At 45.1% G+C, this 10,719-nt stretch overlaps 1 protein-coding gene across 1 annotated transcript in view; it reads right to left on the bottom strand.

Annotated features, from left to right (window-relative positions):
• Positions 1-855: 855 nt before the first annotated feature.
• The window catches only part of LOC149869367 (uncharacterized), a 306,869-nt gene continuing 297,005 nt past the window's right edge, over positions 856-10,719 (bottom strand). Inside the window, exon 8 of the mRNA XM_090040209.1 lies at positions 856-1,109. The gene's annotated coding sequence lies outside the window, so the exon portion shown is untranslated. The remainder of the gene's footprint in view (positions 1,110-10,719) is intronic.

Below are 10,719 nucleotides of genomic sequence, written 5' to 3'. Positions count from 1 at the left end.
ATGTACACAACAATATACAAAGATTTGCAAAATTTCAGTTGAAGGAGAGTGGAACTTTATCTGGAAATTTTTTTTAACAGTATACAAAAGATACAAACCAGTAAATTATAAAGGAATGTGTGAGCCAGTACAAAAAAATTCTATAAATGTTAAAGGGCTGAATGGCCCTGGTCAATGGAGAAGAGTCTTACAAGTAATTTAAAAAGTTAGACATAATATTGTGCTTTTGCACAAAACCTATTTGCAAAATGGGCATGACAAATCTGAGAACAACATAGGTACAATCATTACATTGCTCTATAGGGTAGCTGAACAGGAAAGGTGTGGTACTTTTACCAGTTAAAAATAACCCTTTTGTCTTAAAAGACAGGTAGATGAAGGAGGTAAGTACATTCTGATCAAAGGATATCTAGAAGGAAAATTAATAACAACAGTTATCAACCCTGCATGTTGTGCAGGCCATGCACTGTGCAAGTCACCAGTGTGAGCCATGTGCCATGTGGGTGCCCCTCCACTACACTGCTCCAATCCCCACCCCTAGCTCCAGGGTCCTTTGCAGCACTGTGGGCTGTACCTCTCTGTGCTAACCCCTCAGGCAGAGTGGGAAGCAGAAACTGGAGGAGGGAGGGAGAGCCTGGATTCCCTGTAGCCAGAGCAATGAGGGGAGTGACAGCTGCATGGCAGGCCAGGAGCTGCAAATGAACCCATCACAGGCGGCCACATATGACCATTGGCCACAAGCTGGACAGCCCTAGGTTAGATTTGAAGGGACAAAAGGGGATAGATATGTAGAAATATGGATTATCTTCCTGACCTATACAAAGATTCACGAACCAGTAAGCCAATGTCTCTAGCCAAATTTTTTTAATATTAATGAAGATTAATGTTATATTTACATATGCAATCATTATATATTGATAGCACATACAGTAAGTTCAGCATTGTTGTAGCTTATGTCCTTTGTAAGATGTTATATACTATTCCAGTAAGTTACTGCTATGTTGAAGTTTTGATTCTTTAGCTGCCTGAATAAAAATGTTTCAGAATTGGTCAGCAAGACGTAGTCACTGGTGTGCAGAGATGGTCCTGAAGAGATGGTTCAGACATTCCTGAAAATTCAAATTTATTTTCAGTTTCATTGTATTTTTCCACAACTCTGAGGTTTTTCTGTTTTTCTGTTGTTTTTTTTTAAGAATTGTTAAAAAGAAATGAAATTTTCCAATTTTAAAATGGGGGGAGATAAAATGAATGGCAATCAAATGTTAATATTAACATAAACAATAAAAAGTTAAAACCCATTTGCAACACTACAAACTGCATACATTGCAAATGCAAGCACTTGCTGCACTGCTGATTTGCAGCATAGGGGGGTTTTTTGACACCAGGAGATCCTGGTGTAAGAAAAAAAAAACACACCAGAAAAAAGTGGGGTGGCACGCGTGGCAGCAGCATGCACCACCTGAAACCAGAGCCTGGCCAGTCAGAGCAACACTCTAGTTGTTGGCCAGACTCCATGCACTGAGATCACTACTGCTGGAGGCCTGACAAGCCTCCTGGACCCCAAGTTAGGCTGCTGGGGCAAGCACCTGAGCTGGCCCCAGCCTCCCCTACCCCACCCAGGGCAACTTTAATATGAAACAGGGGTTGAGGAGTTCTGGATTTTAAATTAAGAGCCTAGACATTTCGACCTAGATTTCTAAAGGTATTATTCAGGCAACCTACTTCCAGTGAAATCAATAGTCCTTACTCCTTATTTTTGGTAAAGCCTAACGAGAGGTTATTCTGACTACTGGTGTTTAATTCTTCCCTGTGGAATGAAAGAACATCATATTTCTTCAAAGAGATAATTTAAAACCTGCTCAGGAAGCCACCTCTTGTAAAGGAAAAAAAATCTGTTGTCTTTTTTTTTTTTTTTAACCAATTTTACTTTTGTGTATAGCTAGTAAGGTAATTACCTGCTTAGAAGAGAACATAATGCATGAAAGAAATTCATTTTTGATGTTAAATATCAGTCTATTGAAAATAAAACACACTTGTTTTTATAAATGTTCTGCAGAATGGTTCTATTTAGTGCCACATTTAGCAATGTAATGGACAATTCTGTTAAATGATCACTTTCTTTTATAAAAAAAAAAATCTCTCCTATTTTATTATAAGAGAGATAACATATGTAGGCTATACTATAAGAGTTGATGTGTGTGTGTTTATTTTGAATACATCACACTGCAGACTTGGCTGAGCCCAAAATTTTTGGTGGAAACCAAAATGAAACATTTAATTAAACACAGAATGCAAAAATAAATACAGTATTCAAGTAAAAATATATATAAAGAAAGCTACTCATTTCAAGCTGGATTATGTTATAAATAATTTGGAGCACAAGGTTAGAAGCTTGAAAATATAAGCAGAGAAAAAAGTTGAAATCTGTCAGCTAATACCCTTGGTCTTCTATTTCAGTTGGGGTAAAGCCTCATTTCTAAAAATAAGGCAGATATCCAATTTAGGCTAGGTACAGACATTCCAAAAGCCTGAGGCAGAATTGATCTAAGTTATGTGATTTTCTGTAAGAACACACTTCTGCCCTTTAGTTTTGGGAAGCAGCTGGGGATGAGGAGACAAATCTTCAACCAAGGTTCACCATTTTTAAACCCGTCTATGCATGCCACATTTCTGTTCTGTTATGGGTATAGACTGGTTTCTGATGACTTATACTAGTAAAAGTGTAAATGTCTGTACCTGGTCAGAAGCACTTCAGGGGACTCTGTCAGGTTTTAGATTTTTAAGTAAGCAAAAGCAATCTATGGTCATTGGTTTAGGAGGATAAAGATAAAGAAGAAATAAGTCTGTTGCAGCAGGGACCTCATCCTGTAACCACTAGAAAACAGGGCCAGACTCCCTTCTGCTTACTCTCATGACTCCTTATGCACTTAACAACAGATAATCAACACCCCTCCCACCCCTGTCACCCCCCATTCACAGGGCGTTCTGTAACCATGTAAATTACAGGGCCTGGCTCGTGGTTGCTCAGTCTCCAGCCTCATTACTTCTGAGCTGCCCAGTGGTCCATGACTTCTGTGCTCTTGGTTGCCTAGCAGTTCAGGTCGAAAAGGAGGAGTGATGTATGATGTATAGCCTGGTTTAGGGATATTTTTCTGGGATATTGGAAAAATAGGTCTAAAGTCCTACAGGTTGAGGGGGCAACTTTTCTGAGTACTGGGTAAAAGATGCTGCCATGGCTACCCTCAGACTCAGAATAGGCTGGTCTGCAAGTGTTTGCAGGTACTAGGCATGCATTTAAGGAGGAGGATTAAGTGCAAGTAAACAGAAGTTGTTTAATGTTCAGTCCAAATTAGCCTTGATGCTAAGCACAATTGTGCCTCCTACCATGCCAAGCTCCAGAGAATCCCTTATCAGATAGAACTTGAAAGGGATTCATTTAGAAAGAGAGCAAGCCAATAATCAAACTTGATGAATGTGGGCTCCTATAGCAAATGTTGCATAGATAATTTTAAATGCTTCTATGCTTGGCTTCCTGTTCTATGAGATCTGAAAAAGAATGTCTTGCATTTGGAAGCTTGTCTAACTTTATCCCAGCTACAGAGTTTGTCCAAAAAATGATGTCACTTTAAGAAAGTATTGCCTCTCATAATTTCTAGACCATGGCTACAACATCACTCTTACACTACCATCTGATTACATCTTCTGTGTTTTTAGCATAGACGTATGCCTAAAACTCCCTTTACATGTGCAGGTAAAGGTGCAATTGAATCTAATTCATGATCCACACAATTGTGCCTCCTGCCATGCTTCACATGCGTGGTGGGAAGTGCTAATGTGGAATGACACATTAGGTCCAGTCATACCTTACTAATGGTGCAGGGGGAAACCAATCCTGGGCTCTCCCTGCACTGGCAAGAAGCAGGCTCCCCTATCTGTGAGACAACTTTGCTGCCAGCCATGCAGGCCACATGAAGCTGGGATCAAGAGCTCTGCAACTGATAGGGCTCTTGGCCCCAGCTGCACCTCAGGAGTAGTTGGGACCGAGACTCCATGACTGATGGGGCTTCCAGTCCCAGCTATATCTCATGTAAGGTACAACTGGGGCCAAAAACCCCATCAGGTATAGCCAGGACCAAAAGCCCCATATGGGCTTGGGGTTTCACACATGCCTGGGCCTTGGGGATCACAGCATCTGTGATCTCAGGGCTCAGAGGCTTTATTCTGGACAAAGTGCACCCCTGTGGCTGGGAGCCCTGTCAGCTGACAGGGGGTCTGAGCTGCAGGGAAACTGTGCCACATATGCAAATTAAAGCTTGATAGCAACCAGCTATAAAGTTACTAACTTTATACCTGGTTGGAGCATTTTATCGTGTGGTAGCTACTTTGCATGTCTATCTGGTCTTAAGATAACTGCGCGATTAACCAGTTAATTGCACAATACCTGTAACATGTAGAGGAGGCCTTAAAGAATGGTAAAGCACATGTACTTGTTTATCTAAATCTTTAAATTGTAGGGAAGAAACCTGGAACCACATTAAGTGGGTCTATGGTCAGGCAATTGTTCACGAAGCATCGTAACAATTAAAAGGATTGGGACACAGTTGGGTTCCACCAGCAACGTAGCATCAACTTGTCATGTAATACCAAAGCCTATATAACCATAAACCCTTTTGGTGCTGAGTAAGGTTGCACAAAAAAGGGACCAAAAGATCCTAGGCTACAATACACTAGTAAGGTTCATCAGTGTCTACTGGTTAAGATGATATGTTTAACTCTCTTTAGCCACAGCTTAGTGACTCCTTCATCTTTGGAGACATAAAATAAAACACACTTAAACATCCATCCTCAAGATGCCTCACCCTCTTGTCTTTGTAGATCTTCTGACCCCTTAGGCTTTATTTTCTCAGCAAGTGAGCCTAACTGCCTTCTGAAACACAATGGCAAATGATTTTGCAGTCTGGGAGCAAGGAGCTCCTAGGTGAGAGGAATGTGTCAGCTGCAAGTGCCTTACAGCAAAAGTGTAAAACATATGGTTTGTAGACAGGATCCAGCACACAGAGCTGGACTATCATGCTTGCTGGGCTGCCAGTTCATCCCAGAAGTTGGGAGGACATGGACAAGAGAAATGGTCTGCTGCAGAAGCTGGGGCCCTTGATCTCCAGTGGACATGATGATCAGTGGCAGGGGGGCAAGTGCTGATCCCAGTTGTCCTCTGGCCTCTTTGGCCATTGACACTGCTGCAGTCCTACCTCCTCTGCCACCAGCCCCTTCACCACCCCATCCTGGAGCTGCTGCCACTGCTTCATGCCCCATGCCAGATCCAGAGTTGGTGCTGCAGCATAGCGCATACACCAGTGGAAGCAGTTCTGACTCCAACATTGGGCATGCAGTGGGTGCTGGAGATGCCGCTGGTACCACATACGGATGCCTCTGCCTTACAGAAAACCCACTGAAGACTCCTCATTATATTGATTTTTAAAAAGATAAAACAAATACCTGGTGTATAATAGAACTTGAACCTCTTTAGATACAATTATACTCTTCATCCTGTTTAATTACTATGGTCATTTTTATGGGAAAAGAATCTTTAATAGTAAGAACTTATCTGCTCATTCTGTTTTCCTGCCCCCCCCCCTTTTTTTTTCTTTCTTTCCTCCTTTTTTTTCATACAGGGTTGACAATCTATGCTCTGTGTTCTGGATCTGCCCCATAGAGCCATTTTCTCTGGCCTGGAGAGCCAGGAGGTTTCAGCAGCATTTCTGTTGTAGGAGGCTTCACCTGCATGGCAGCCAGGTGGCTGGAAGAACCAGCTACTGAGGCTATGACTTCAGCTGGGCTGGAAGTGATCTGTGCTCAGAGCTCAGCTCCAATAAAGTGGCCTTTATTGCAAAATGTTGCAAACCCCTACCTTATAATGTGAAGGCATACTAAATTTCTGGTATCAATTAGTTGCTGTGGAAATTACAACAATATTATAAATTAAGTATATTACTTTGGATGGGAAATAAGAAGTAATAAAACAAGAACTTCAAGCAAAGATCCTGCTGTGAAGAAAATACCTTCACCAGAAAGCAGGTTCACAGAATTACTCTGTGAGAAATACTGCAACATGGCAGCTGCCAGTCTCTCCTTGACTCTCTCCCCTCCTGTTTTCTTTTATACCTTCTTCATTAGCAGTTCATGTAACTAGGAATAAAAAGTTAATCCTGGTTCCACTGCAAGCAGTGTCAAACTCCTGCAGGATGTCACTGAAGGTGCACAATGCATGGTCACCAAATGGGAAGGAAAATATAGCAGAGTAAAGAACAGAGGTTGAGTTGGCCAGGTCCAAGTGTGACAGTGGGAACTGATCATAGAGGAGAGACGTGGAGTACAGAGACATTCACAAATGCATCTTATCCCTGGGAATTACAGTTTGTATTGGCATCCAATAAGGTACATGACCAACGAAGAGAATAAGGAACAGCTCTGTCTAAGCATGAAAACAACGACAAAGTTATAATGCTAGTCAGTTAGGATGAGAGAAATCATAGCAGGACTGATGTGACCAGAAAAGGTGACCAGTCTAAGTTGTCAAAATAGTGACTCAACAAAACTAAGCTGCATAAACTAAATAAAGCTAGTTTATTGTTTCATAAATTTCAAAATATCCTCAGCTCCTGAAGTTTATAATGGATTTGTGACTTCAGAGTTCCATTTCTTTTGAACTATTACTTGAAGATAAATACAACTTCCTTCTGTATAACTTTTAAACAGCAGAGTTTTACTATGGCCTTAGGTCTTGTTCAGTCAAGGATTTTCATAGATTTCATAGAGGTTAGGGGCTGAAAGGGCCCTTGTGAGATCATCGAGTCCAACCCCCCTGCCAGAGGCAGAAGTCTGCAGGGATCAGATGATGGGGACTCCTTCCAAGCCCCATCCCCTGCCTGATCCCCCAGCCCTTTCTGACTCCTGCCCACTCCCCAGCCCACCCCCAATGGCTGCTCTGCCCACCCCAGCTCCCGGTGCTTTAAAAAAAAAGCCCCAACTTACTGGGTGCTGCCAGGAGAAGGGGCAATTTCTGATGCTCCCTACTGCCCCATGCTGCATGGGGGGCTCTGCACAAGCCTCCTGACCCCCCCTCACTTCCCCAGCCCCCACCATTGCTGTCCCACCCACCCCAGCTCTGGTGCTTTAAGGGAAAAAAAATGAAAAAATCCCAGGACTCACCACCTCCTGCAGCAGCCTTGGAGCTTTGAAGGGCTCATGCAAGAGCCCCCCACGTGGTACAGGGCAGAGGGGGTAGGGCATCATCCCCCAAAGGACAGGAACTGGTGAGTCTGGGGATTTGGGGGGGGAGGGTTTCCTTAAAAGGTCAGAGCTGGGGTGGGCAGGGCAGCCATGGGGCGGGAGTTGGGGGAGCAGAAGGGGTTGGGGAACTCATGCAGAGCCCCCACACAGCTTGGGGCAGGGGGGAAGCAGTGGAGATTGCCCCCCCTCCATGTGACAGCACCCATTTAGTTGGGAATTTTTTTTCTCCAAGGTACCGGGAGCTGGGATGGGCAAAGCATCCATTGCTAGGGCTGGAAGAGCAGGTGGAGAATGGGCCCGGGTGATTCGAATCAATTCAGGACAGTGATTCAAATCACTGAATCAAATCACTGTCTCCTGAATCAGCTGAATCCAAGACCAAAGCAAATACTAGCTTCTTCACACAGGCCTACTACTTATCCCTTGTGGAGCCTTAGTGAACATCTGTTCTCACAGATCCTGATGCACCCCCCTTATATACTTATAGGCTGCCACCAAGTCCCCCCTGAGCCTTGTCTTCACCAGGCTGAAGAGTCCCACATCCCTCAGCCTCTTCTCATAAGGTGTGCTCTCTTGGCCTGTGATCATATGGGTGACCCTCCTCTGGACTCTCTCAACCTTATCCACAGTCCCCCTGAAGTGGGGGGCCCAAAACTGAACACAGTATTCCAGCTATAGCCTCACTAAGGCTGAGTAAAGTAGAAGGATGATGTTCCTGGTTTTGCTTAAGATGCATTGGTGGATGCATGTCAGAGTTTGCTTTGCTTTGCTGGCCATGGCATTGCATTAGTGGCTCATGTTCATCTTGTGGTCAGACCAACCTGGTGGCCTTTTACGATCAGGTCACCAAATCATTAGACGCAGGGGTTGCTGTGGATGTAGTCTTTTTGGACTTCCGGAAGGCTTTCGACACTGTCTCTCACCCTGTCCTCATCAAAAAGCTGGGAGACTGTGGTGTCGATGCCCACACGGTCAAATGGGTCGCCAACTGGTTGGAGGGCCGCACCCAGAGGGTGGTAGTGGATGGGTTCTTCTCGGCCTGGAGGGATGTGGGCAGTGGGGTTCCGCAGGGCTCGGTCCTCGGGCCCGCACTGTTCAACATCTTCATCAGTGACTTGGATGACGGGGTAGAAAGCACCCTGTTCAAGTTTGCTGATGATACTAAGATGTGGGGGGATGTGGGTGCACTAGAAGGGTGCAATAGGCTACAAGCTGACCTTGACAGGTTGCAACGGTGGGCGGATGAGAATAGGATGGGGTTTAACACTGATAAGTGCAAGGTGTTGCACATGGGGAGGAAGAACCGGCACCACACTTACAGGTTGGGGAACTCCCCTCTTGCCAGCACGGAGACGGAAAAGGATCTTGGAGTCGTCATTGACTCCACGATGAACATGGGCCGGCAGTGTGGGGAGGCAGTCAAGAAGGCCAACCGTACCCTGTCATGCATCCACAGATGCATCTCGAGCAGGTCCAGGGAGGTGATCCTCCCCCTCTATGCGGCACTGGTCAGGCCGCAGCTGGAGTACTGCGTCCAGTTCTGGGCGCCACACTTCAAGAGGGACGTGGACAATATGGAAAGAGTTCAGAGGAGGGCCACTCGTATGATCAGGGGTCAGCAGGGCAGGCCTTATGAGGATAGGCTACGGGACCTGAACCTGTTTAGCCTCCACAAGAGAAGGCTAAGGGGGGACCTTGTGGCCTGCTACAAACTGGTCAGGGGGGATCAGCAGGTATTGGGGGAGTCCCTGTTCCCCCGTGCGCTGCCAGGAGTGACCAGGAATAACGGTCACAAACTGGCGGAGGGTAAGTTTAGATTAGATATTAGGAGGCGCTACTTCACAGTCAGGGTGGCTAGGGCCTGGAACCAGCTTCCAGGGGAAGTGGTGCAGGCTCCTAGCCTGGGGATTTTTAAAAGGAAGTTAGATGAGCACCTTGCCGGGGTCATCTGACCCCGGGGCTCTTTCCTGCTAAGGTAAGATCTACCTAGGTCCCTTCCGACTCTAGCTACTATGAAACTATGAAACTATGAAGACCCCCAAGTCTCTTCTGGTCGGGGTGCTAGCAAGGGTAGTACTTCTGAGTCTATAAGTATGATGCTGTTTTTTTCTCCCAAGGTGGAGTACCCTGCATTTCTCTATGTTGAATGCCATCAGGTTTTGGTCCACCCACTTTGCAAGCGTGTCCAGGTCAGGCTGTATCCCCAGCCTGTCCTCCAGCATGACTGCCTTCCTCATAGTTTAGTGTTGTCTGCTAACTTTGCCAGTCCACATCTGATGCCTGAATCCATCATTAATGAAGATAATGAAGAGTACCGGTACAAGCACTGAGCCCCGGAGGATTCCACTGGTAACCTTGTACCACACTAATTTGTTCCCATCAACTAGTACTCTTTGGGTCTGATTCCGGAGCCAGTTCCCCAGCCATTAGACCATGAGATGGTAGTGGCCACAATTCGCCAACTTGGTCAGGACATTATGGGAGACCAAGTCAAAGGCCTTCTTGAAATCCAGATAAATGACATCAACCTCATCTCTCTTGTCCAGGCAATACATCACCTGGTCACAGAAGAATATGAAGTTAGTCAGGCAAAACCTTCCAGTAATAAAACTATGTTGGCTGGTGTTCAGTAGGCTGCCTTCTGTTAGCCTGCTGCAGATGGATCCCTTGATAATTTTCTCCAACATCTTTCCAGGGATGGATGTCAGACTGATTTTTCTGTAATTTCCTGGATCGTCTTTCCTCCTTTTCTTGAAGATTGAGACCGCATGGGCTCTTTTTCAGTCTTCCAGTACATCACCCAAGTGCCACAAGCTTTCAAATATCTTGGCCATAGGTCATGCTATGATGTCCGCCAGCTCTTTTAAGACTCTCAGGTGCAATCCATGTAGGCCTGCGGACTTATGGATGTCAAGCCTCTTGAGGTGTTCTCTCATTTGATCTACAACAATTGTGGGCCCATCTGCCGAGCCCTTGATGCTTTGCGTCTTGTCTGACAGTAGGACCTCCTCAGCAGGTGGAAAACTGATGCAAAGTAATCGTTTAGGAGATTGGCCTTTTCTTGGGCATCAGATGTCAGCTGCCCCATTTGATCTTGCAGGAGGCCAATGTTGCTTTTGTTCTTCCTCCAACTTCCTAAAGTCCTCAAAAGAATGACTTTTTGTTATCCTTGGTTCTAGTAGCTAGCCTGAGTTTGGTTGCTGCCTTGGCTTATCTGGACCACTCCCAACAGGTATGGGCTAGTGCTGAGTAGTCCTCTTTGGTGATGATTTCAGTTTTCCATCTGGTGTAGGCTTCTCTCTTTTTTTTTGATGCTGCTCCTGTATGGTTTCCTAAAATCAGCCTGGCTTAGGCTCAACAGCCAATATTCAGGAAATATATGGTAAGTTATGTTATTTTCTGAATTAAAGTGGTTAAGAAAAATACCAC

This window comes from Crocodylus siamensis, chromosome 3, assembly GCF_052110815.1.
Source record: "Crocodylus siamensis isolate JL-2025a chromosome 3, ASM5211081v1, whole genome shotgun sequence".
NCBI classification, from domain to species: Eukaryota; Metazoa; Chordata; order Crocodylia; family Crocodylidae; genus Crocodylus; species Crocodylus siamensis.
The sequence above is the reverse complement of the archived record's forward strand: the minus strand, read 5'-3'. Positions and strand labels throughout refer to the sequence as shown.